Source organism: Brachycentrus maculatus, unplaced genomic scaffold (assembly GCF_059751285.1).
Source record: "Brachycentrus maculatus isolate JH-2025_06_01 unplaced genomic scaffold, ASM5975128v1 h1tg002115l, whole genome shotgun sequence".
Taxonomy (NCBI): Eukaryota; Metazoa; Arthropoda; class Insecta; order Trichoptera; family Brachycentridae; genus Brachycentrus; species Brachycentrus maculatus.
In genome coordinates, this window is record NW_028282643.1 from 7,537 (window position 1) to 17,500 (window position 9,964).

The following is a 9,964-nucleotide window of genomic DNA, read 5'->3' on the forward strand; positions in this document are numbered from 1 at the left end:
TAACAGTGACCTTCTTCTTTCAAGATTGACAAAAATATATATATTTTGACAGAATATTGATTCATTTTATTGTTTTATTAATCATAATAGTATATATCGTTAAGTGAATACATTCATTCTAATACTTTGTATTTACTTTACAAATGTATATTCTCAATCTAACCACAATATAGATTTTAATGTGCAAAAATATAAATAATCATAGTAATAATAATACTATAAATAGATGCATGTAATAAAAATGATATTTATTATATAGTATTTTCCTTTTTCGAAACTTTAAAAAAAAACTTAATTACTGAATTTTTCTAAAAAACACACACATATATATTTCTTTAGAATGGAAAAAATATTTAAAAACTCCCTTCCTTGTCCCTCGTGCTTCAAAACATAAACCTAACTTTAAATATGCAGACTATGTTACTCTGTTCTTTGTGCCGCTTGTCCAAAAAATAAGTCATCTGTCCTCCAAAGCTGCTCACATCCGAGCTAGTTCCACTTGCCCTTGACTCCCAAAGAACACTAACCAAATAACTATTGCCAAAGGTGCCAACGTGCATAAGCCTGTATGAGGTGCTAGAATTGCAAACCAGTCAATAATAATTTCTGTTCCAGCTGCTTCGAGGCAATTCACACTACAGAGAAGTTTAAAGCTCACCATTCTTCTTTAGCAGCCACAAATAGCAAAGCGAAAAGTATGTCTCCGAAATTAGGAGAGTGTCCCAATCATGAGCTGCCTCAATAATTTCTCATGGATGGCAAATATTTTGGGTGCGTCCAGTGCAAAGAAAAAAATAAAACCAGAAGCCCACTTCACAAAAAATAATAAAATCAGACCAACGATACTTGTGGTGCCATTATTTAGATTCTCGAATGTAAACTGCAGCTTTCTCAGTTGAACATAATTGACGTGTGCAATACTTGGGACAACATAATTCTTCATGCAAAGGAATAATTCGAAGTAATTAGAGCTGAGATATAAAATATCATAAAAACAGCATTGATTGGACTTGAAGAAGCGAAATTCTCGGACCTTCAATTCTGCCAATAAGCATCTAACTATTTCAAAACTCATATCAAAACGATTGAACTATTGAGAGAGAATGAAAGAGGAGTTGCATAAAGGAAATGCATGATTATTAAGGAAGAATTGAAAGTAGCGGATAAATTTACCTCGCTGACCATATCAGCTCAAAGAATACCGTTAACTGAGCTGAAGGAAGTCATTAAAGGATTGCGTAGTATTGATTTGAAAGCTTTGTGGACACCTTTGAAACTCGGACTGGTCGTTCCTGATTGCTGCAAATAAAGCGAAACACCTTTTTATAAACTCCCTCTGAAACAACTCTCCCTCAGGTCGAACTTGGACTCAAAAAGACCAAAGTGGTCGATTTCGAACTCCTTGACTTCTGAAAACACGAAAAAGAGGAGCAGCGAATGCTCCAAAATCCGGAAGAACTCGAATGAGAGCAGCAGAAACATGGAAAGTAGTCATAAGAAAAGGAGCTAGAAAAATAATCTTAGCGATATGAGTAATATGTCGCTGGACAGTAACAATCTGCATACCCTGAATTGGTACAAGGAGTACTTCGGGACGGATTATGCAGACGTAGGCAGTTATAACATTATAAATAGTTTGCGAAAAGGAAAACTATAGAAACAGAGGGTTAATAAGGTCGAAAAGGCGGAAATCTGCCATAAAAAATGAAATCCAATATTAATATATTACTATGTAACTTTTTAAAATGTATATCCTTATGGAAATATTTATAGCAATTATTGTCTATTTTCTATCAAAATTTAATTTTAACACTAATTTAAGAAAAAAATCTTAAAATATATATGCAATTAACAAATGGGGGGAAATAAACTAAAACAGACAAGTTAAAGAAATTCCACTTTCAATAGCCTCAACTATTTTTTACGAATATCCTTTTATCTATATCTATTTGTATCTCACGACTTTCAAACATTTTACATTTAGAAATCTATCAACTTGTAAGCACATTCTCGCATATTTTGATATTTTGGTATATTTAAAATAAAATCAGTGAAGTTTGACAAATAAAAAAGATGGTAATTATTGCAATATTCTTTTTGTTTTTGAAAAAATACTCAATGTAGACATACATTTTATTTTATTTTATTTTATTTTATTTTATTTTGATTGATCTAATAGAATTTATGGGGTCGTAATCACACTATATAGTCCTATAAATAATCTTTAATCCGATAGTTAGACAGCTATTATACTTATTAGCATAACATCTTTGAACAAAATGATAAGTACGAGTCCTCAGATGACAAAAACTGAAATGCTGAGTTTGGTCGGTTGCATATTAAGCGGAGTTAGCACCATAATATGCCTCATTAAAGTTTTCTTAAACATCCATTAAGTCTGTCCTTCCTATTTTTACCTGTACTTCTTTATGATATCGCTCAGTCTCATCCTCCAGTTTTTCCTCGGCTACAAGCTTCCCACAACTGACCTTTACACTCTCAATACCAAAAAGAAATACAAATCACTCATCTGTTTGACGTTTCTCCCAATGCTAAGCTACGGATTCTTTGCAGTAATCTGGTGGAACAAAGAGCGATTCAATCCATTATACTGTTTCTTTGGGGATTAATTAGGAGTTCCTCCTATTTTTGGACTTTTTCTCGAGATTTTGGCATTTTTGTATTTCGTGCACTTTGTTAGTGTAGTTCACGCCTACACGAAACGTAAGTTCTATTTGATCAGCATCGGAGGAGTGGCAAATGAAGAGATTCGACTGGCAGCACAAAGATAACACCGCCTCATTAGAGTCAATATTATCCAGAACAACAACCGCGACTATATTGTATTTGAAGACCAATTCTAAGATATGGTGTAATTGCCTGAAACAGTGATTCGCTCATTAACTGATATTCAGACGCAATAGTCGAGCAACGATACAAAACTCTAATGTCCAATTTGTTTGATACCTTTAGACAAAGGAAATAACATATCAAAAGGGAAAAACTGTAAGCATTTTTATCACGCCAAGTGTATAAAAACCTGGCTCCACCAACAACGCAAAAGTGTATGTCCTGTTTGTAGAGTATCTTTTAAATGATATGGATATTTTTTGGGGAACTATTTGTATTTAATTAATAATCTAATGAATAAAAATAGATTCAGCCTTTGAAAATATGTTTATAAAATATAGATATATACATTTTATTCTGAAACTATTGATTGAGTTACTTATTTTTTGAATATAAACTTGTAGCAGGTCATTGACACACTGAAATTATGAGATTAAATAAATAAATAAACTTAGAAATGAGGTGTTAAAGTAATAAAATAATAGTGTGCTCATGTCAGTAGTCAATCATAATCTTCCTAATTTCCGAACTATTACGAATAAATAATTGGACGTCCATTCGCATCGAGAACGTAATCACCCTAATGAAATAAAAAAATAATTATTTAAATGTACATATGAATATAGGAATTTTAAAAACTATAGGAAGCTAATTACATCTTAGTTGACAACATATCCCTATTCATCTATAAAGATTTATTCTTCTTCCTAATCTTCTTGATGGATGCCTATATTGTTATTAATGTTATTTTTATTCTATTTCTTTTGTTTTTCTGGTGTTGAACTTTGTTGTTTCCACTTATCTTATTTCTGTAGCGGAGGCAAACTTTTCTTATTTGTTGACGACGTAGGCCTCGAAGGATTAAAAATGTTGTTGTTTGGAGTCAGCCTTTGTTCTGCTACAAGTGTTGATGGTGCTTTTATGGTGTTTGTTGCAGGTTTAATTAGCTTATTATTCATGTTGTTTTCCCGCTGAAGCTATGCAAATTTATCTTTGTTTCTCTTCAAACCTTTAATCCCGACTGCAAAATCTTGTTGGGTGTCGGGGATAGGATTTGTGTTGGGATATTGCTCTACTTGTTTTTAGTTTTTTGCCGAAGGATAGTCTATAAACTCTTATGACAAAAAAATATGTGATTTCGGTTATTTGTTTGTGGATTCGTATTTTTGTGGAATTCTGTGACCGATCTCCTCAAACTGATGTCCAATCTTCTCAAACTGGGTTTTTACGCCTTGAATCTCTTTCTCCAAATATGACAGTTTTGACTTTAAGCCTTGTAATTCTAAATTAATGAGATTGATCTGTTGAATTATGGCTTCGCTTTGAGGTTATTCAGTTTTGTTTGTTGCTTTGGTGTTTTTGCTGAGCTGGGCCAAAAATTCTTTCTGAATTATTTCGCATCGTTTGCTGAATTCTTCTACATTCGTGTTTGTTTTTTAGTTTAGCTAAGCGAGTCTATTGCTGATTTAAGAATTCAGTTTTCGATGAGTTCGTAAATTTTATAACTATATTTCTCGTAGTTTGCTTTACTGGGTATTCATGAGATCTATAGATATTTATATGTTTAGAGATAGAAAAACGCTGATGCAACAATGCGGAAGATGACTGTTTACTTTCAAATTTAAGATTGAACAATTGTTCAAGAGAATGTTTTGAGCGCGCATCAAGTTTTTATTTTTATAATTCTTTAACGGTATCTTGCAGAAGCGAGAAAGAGTTCGTCCAATGCGAGACAGTGTTTTTTATATTGACAATATCAAGACCTTTTGTCTCAAATTGAAAGATAAACCCTTCTTCCATCAGGCATATCTTTCTGTTCAGTTATTGAACAGTATTTTCAACAGATTTTTGTAGTTCCTTCAGATTATTAATCAAATTGCTATCAATTCGATATTTAAATTGTTCCATATCTGAAATGCATATAAATTTTATATAAAAAAGAGAGTGAGTGCTGTACAGGAACTACGTTCGAGTATGTTTTAAATGGTTTTTTCATCAACAAATGGATTGTGCCTGGAAGTGAACATGGTTGGTAATTTTGAAGATGCTGGTTGGAGTGCTTCAAGGACTGCGATTCGAGCTTAGAATTATTGATGATGTTTCTGAGAGTATTAGAGAAGTCTTAATAAAAAAAGTAACTATTACTGAAGTTGTGAGCTTTGATAACATTAGTTCAATTTTATCGATCCTATCTTACATCTCGATTAATATTTTAAATATTTTATATTTAGTTTTTACAAATCTATTAATATATTTGATTTTATGTTTCTTTAAAAAAAAAATATTATTATTCAAGGGAATATTTAAAAATACCTTTATCGATGATGTTTTTTTATAATAGTTTGGTAATAATAATAATATTGAAAATTATATTATTTCAACTTATACCTTAGTATGGGACTTGTTGACAAAATCAGGGAGATCGAAGCTGAGATTGCTAGGACTCAGAAAAACAAAGCTACCGAATATCATATTGGGCAGCTCAAGGCCAAGCTAGCCAAGTACCGCACCCAACTACTGGAGCCAGCCACGAAAGGAGCAAAGGGATAAGGGTTCTAGGTATCGAAATTTGGTAATGCAAGAGTATGTATGATTGGTTTTCCTTCAGTTGGAAAATCAACTCTTCTCTCTTCTGTGACGGACACTGCATCTCTCGCCGCTGCTTATTAGTTTACCACGCTAACATGCATTCCAGGAGTTATCTATTATAATGATGCCAAAATTCAACTTCTGGATCTGCCAGGTATTATTGAGGGAGCGGCAGAAGGAAAGGGAAGAGGACGGCAGGTGATCGCTGTAGCCAAGAATTCAGATTTGGTGTTGATGGTGCTGGATGCTGCCAAAGCAGAAGAACAGAAGATCAAGATAACTCGATAACTTGATAAAGTGGGCATCAGGCTCAATAGGGATGCTCCAAACATTTCCATAACCCCTACGAAATTCGGTGGAGTCAAGCTTAACAGTACCAAAGCACTGACCCACCTTGACGAAAAAACAGTCAAAAACATTCTCAGCGAGTATAAACTTCATAACGCAGATGTATTAATCCACGATGACAGCACTATCGATGACCTCATTGATGTGATAGAAGGCAACAGAAAGTTTGTGGGATGTCTCTATTGTTATAATAAGATTGATTCTATATCAATGGAAGAAGTTAATGACCTTGCTCGAAGACCACACAGTGTGGTGATTAGTTGTCATATGAAGTTGAATTTCGATACGTTGCTTTAGAAAATTTGGTAAAAATTGGATCTCACGAGAGTGTATACGAAAAAAGCCAAATTTGCTCCAGACTTCGGAGATCCAATTGTGTTAACAGCTGAGAGAAACGGATGTTCGGTGAAGAGTATTTGTGAACAAATTCATCGTGATCTGCCCAAATAATTTAAATACGCAAAAGTTTGGTAATTATAAAAAAATATCAATAAAAATAATGTTGTTAATTTTTTTATATGTTATTAGGGGGAGGAGCTGCAAGTTTGTACCGCAAAAAGTTGGGTTAGCTCATTTATTATGCGATGAAGACGTTATCCAAATTTATAAGAATAAAACCAAGACCCAACTTAAAAAAGAAGACAAAAAAGAGGATGGAAAGAAACAAGAACCCCCCAAGGACAAAAAAAAGAAAAAGTGATATTTCTATAAACAAAATTTACAATATAAGATAATTTATTCTTTGCATATATATTATCATTATGGAGTGAACAGACAGAATTAAATCATTTATATTCATAAAATCCTTTGCCACTTTTTTTGCCAAGCAAGCCGGCATTCACATAGTTCACCAACAATGGGCATGGCCTATATTTGCTGTCTCCCAAATCTTGATGGAGGATTTTCATGATATATAGGCAAGTATCGAGTCCAATAAAGTCGGCAAGTGCAAGTGGACCCATTGGCACGTTGGTACCCAGTTTCATTGTCTTATCAATGTCTTCTGCAGTACCGATGTTTTAGTAAAGAGCAAAAATGGCTTCGTTAATATATGGCATGAGGAGCCTATTCGCAATAAATCCAGGAACATCTCTTGACGTAGAAGTTTGCTTTCCCATCAATTTTGCTAATCTATGATAAAGAAATTAAGGCAGTTCCAATGTATATATATTGTTATTATATTTATTGTGATTGATGCGTTACTATTTCGTGGTGTCCAGAGTTTCCTGACTAGTTTGGAGGCCATTAATAACTTCGACTAGAACCATAACTGGTACAGGATTCATAAAATGCATGCCAATGACCTGTTGCGGTCTTTTGGTAAAGCTTGCAATTTTGGTTATTGAAATCGATGATGTATTAGAAGCAATGACCGCTTTTTGGTCGACTAGAATGTTGTCGAGAGTCGAGAAAATTTATTTTTTTACAGAAATGTCTTCAATAACCGCCTTCAGACATTTGCTATATAAGAATAATATAGTTTGATAGATAAAATCTTTTACCTCTACGACAAATTGAGCCTTATCTAAGGCACTAAGAGCAGTATGATAAGTGAATCTCGACTTTATTTCTTCTATCTCTGGCTGAGTAAGTCGCTTTTTTTCAAGTTACTTTTTTAGCCAACTTTCGACAAATGACTTAGACTTTTAGAGAGCAGATTGATTATCAACCATAGTAACATTTAGTTTGGCATGCCGGTTCGCGACTATTCCGATTCCAGTGCCCATTTGACCAGCTCCAACGACTCCAAAAGATTTGATACTAGTAAACCTTGCTTTTATAATAGTTGCTAACATTTTATTTTTTATATAAATTTGTGAAAACAAATATAAAGTATATATATATTTTTATATAATTAGTAAATTCACCCTCAGGTAGTAGGTACAGAAAGATTCAAATTTTAGATAGTATTTATAAACATGCAGAAAAGTGTAAATTGAGTCTGCCTGGAGTATAAAATTATAAATAATAGAAGAAAAATTTTAAGTTGTGATTTAGATCCCTAGAGTTATGTTGGTACCAAAATGCTTTATTCCAACAAATATAAAGTGTATTGAAGATATTTGAAAATAAAATAAATATCCTAATTATTTTGAAAAAAAATAATATAGATTATATATATTAAAATATAATATAGAAAGTTAGATGAAGCTCGAATATTACAAATATTTGTTGTGCCTCTGCACCCTCTTCTATTTTTACTTTGCCGTTCGAATGTACAAAGATACCGTCAACTTCAGCGAACAAAGCATTCACAAGCTCTTCCAGATGATGGATGTTGATAAAGATGAACTTCTGAAGCCTTCTGAAATAGGCATGCTCAGTTATTGTTCTGGAAACGCTGACATGCTATCCTATTTCAACTCGAAGCCTGCTAAAGCGATTACCGAGCCTAACTTCCAATTAAATATTCGACCGTTTATGAGAAAACATATTAGCAAGTGCAAAAATATCTTAGAGAAATTTACAGACCCTATCCTAGTTAACAGAATGTCGCTCAAAGACAAACGTCGAATTAGTACTAAGATATATGACCTAAACCTGAATGGATTTGTGGAATGGGATGAATACGCGATAGTAAATTAATTTTTCAAAACTGACATGGGAGAAAGCGTCAATATTTTCGACGACTTTGACCAAAACAATGATCTTGTGATAGATAAGAAATAATTATAATAATGAATCCAATTCTCTTAACCCGATTAAAATCATCGAGCGGGGTATGTTTTTTTTTTCTCCAATCATTTAAAAATCAAAATATCAGACTGTCACAAAAAAATATATATTTTACAAATCAATCATTTATAATGACACAGTATTAATTATAAATATATAAATTATATATTTATTTTAGCATGGATACATAATTTTATATTTATCGATCTTATAATACATATACATATAGTATAATTTCATTTAATTATCTTAATACAACACCATTTACAATATTTTTTATCCTTTATCTTGATTAACCCATTCTGATTAACAATTATTCCGCAGTTATTGCAAGCCCTCCTCATTTAAGTCCCTTCTCCTTTAACGATAAAATCCTATTTCTTTCTTTCGAGACCTACTAGTATATATAGATTTTGCTCAGCTTTAACTCCTACTCTTCTCGACAAGGCATACAAGGTTGACCTCCTCGAGAAATTGCACAGTAGCGACATAATTTGTGCTTCATCTGACATTTTCCAATTAGCAAGTACATAGGCTCGAGCGCCAAACTGCAATTGCTGCAGTATAGAGATACTCCTGCATTGGAATTGATAGAGTATGTACTAGATTTCATGATATTTGATTGTCGACTGGAAGACAAGCTCATGTTCGGTGTTCTGTTTTGAACATTATTATTTTTGTCATGGGTAAAACAAGAGCTCTCTTTCAAAAGAAAATTGTTATCAATCGATTTGGAATAGGGAGTGATTGCTATAGACTAGATATTTTACCTAGTTTCGACAACCGGAGGTGACTTATTAATGTGAACGTTAACTCCACGATTATGATTCTAACTTTCTTATAATATTGGATCAGATTTCATAAGAGAGGTTGGATTTTTTTATTTATTCACGACATTTTATGAAAGGTAAATTTAACATTTTTAGCAGTACTTTCCAGCCAAGTTACCTGTAGATTCGAACTCAAGCCCACAACAGAAACAAACATGAAAAAAGAAATCATAGTTTCCTCGTCAATCTCAGAAAAACAATCCAATTCGTTACATTGATGAATTTCTTGGTTTCGAGTTTTATAACAGGGAAGGCATAGAAAATGCCCACAATAACTATTGCAAAACATTGCCTTGCATTTTCGAATTTTTGGCACGTTGAACATTTTTATTTATTACAGTATAGTTCATGAATTATTTTGTATGACTGAATTGTTCCTTTTTGCTTGATTAGTTGCGTTACGGAATCGAAGATGGTCCAGGTTTCGGAATCAGATTCAAAACATTAACTTTTTTTAGTATAGACTCTGATGGCTTGACTTAAGGCATATTTTTTCAAATCAACTCGCGAACAGGAAATTTTGCATTTATGGCATCGGTAATTAGTTTTAGAAGCGCAGTTTAGACAGATAATTTTGTAGCGGCAAGCCATCAAATTGGAGGGTGATCTGCATTACTAGCAATAAAGGTAAGTAATTGAAATGTAGTACGATGGCAATGCCGACACTTTTA

At 33.0% G+C, this 9,964-nt stretch overlaps 1 long non-coding RNA gene and 1 pseudogene across 2 annotated transcripts; one reads left to right on the top strand and one right to left on the bottom strand.

Moving 5' to 3' along the window:
* Positions 1 to 5,237: 5,237 nt before the first annotated feature.
* LOC148298392 (putative GTP-binding protein C02F5.3 pseudogene) lies at positions 5,238 to 6,483 on the top strand (annotated as a pseudogene). Its single transcript, XR_015839198.1, has 2 exons — positions 5,238 to 6,257; positions 6,316 to 6,483. The product of XR_015839198.1 is annotated as a putative GTP-binding protein C02F5.3 pseudogene (transcript).
* Positions 6,484 to 6,612: 129 nt separating this feature from the next.
* LOC148298393 (uncharacterized) lies at positions 6,613 to 7,524 on the bottom strand. Its single transcript, XR_015839199.1, has 3 exons — positions 7,290 to 7,524; positions 6,991 to 7,235; positions 6,613 to 6,918 (listed from the first exon to the last, which is right to left on the bottom strand). It is a non-coding gene; the product is annotated as an uncharacterized LOC148298393 (long non-coding RNA).
* Between the last annotated feature and the right edge of the window lie 2,440 nt (positions 7,525 to 9,964).